The sequence below is a fragment of the Otolemur garnettii genome, unplaced genomic scaffold (genome assembly GCF_000181295.1).
Source record: "Otolemur garnettii isolate 467f Iridium unplaced genomic scaffold, OtoGar3 scaffold00174, whole genome shotgun sequence".
NCBI classification, from domain to species: domain Eukaryota; kingdom Metazoa; phylum Chordata; class Mammalia; order Primates; family Galagidae; genus Otolemur; species Otolemur garnettii.
In genome coordinates, this window is record NW_003852569.1 from 1,589,247 (window position 1) to 1,590,115 (window position 869).

The window sequence follows — 869 nt, forward strand, 5'->3', positions numbered from 1 at the left end:
CACAGCAACCTCTAGCTCTTGGGCTTAGGCAATTCTCTTGCCTCAGCCTCCGGAGTAGCTGCGACTACAGGCGCCTGCCACAACACACAGCTATTTTTTTGTTGCAGTTTGGCTGGGGCCGGGTTTGAACTCACCACCCTTGGTATATGGGTGGTGAGCGCCTCACCCACTGAGCCACAGGCGCCACCCAATTTTTCTGTTTTTAGCAGAGACAGGGATTTGCTCTTACTCAGAATGGTCTCAAACCCCTGAGTTCAAGCAATCCACCTACCTCAGTCTCCCAGAGTGCTGGGATTACAGGTGCGAGCCACTGTGCCCGGCATAGCTTAACCCTTTTGAAACTTTTATTTCTGAGCAGTTTTTTTTTTTTTTTGGTAGAGACAGAATCTCACTTTGTCACCCTCAGTAGAGTGCCGTGGCGTCACACAGCTCATAGCAACCTCCAGCTCTCGGGCTCAGGCAATTCTCTTGCCTCAGCCTCCCGAGTAGCTGGGACTACAGGAGCTCACCACAACGCCCGGCTATTTTTTGTTGCAGTTTGGCTGGGCCGAGTTCGACTCCACCACCCTTGGTATATGAGGCTGGTGTCTTCCTCACTGAGCCATAGGCGCTGCCCTTCTGAGCAGTCTTTTGAAAGAAATTCTGGGGCCCTGTGTCCCACAAAGTTGTTTTAGCATCTCCACACTCGAATATGACCCTGGGGAGATCAGAGAGGTGAGCAGCCCATTAGATATGGTGTCTGGCAGACTGAGCCAGTCCAGAATGCGTGGTGAGGCTCCTTCCCAGTCGCCCTTTTTATCCGTGTAGAACTCAGGACAAGATTCCCAAGGTCTTTAGACACCTACCTTTTTGGGACACTGAGAGTAGGA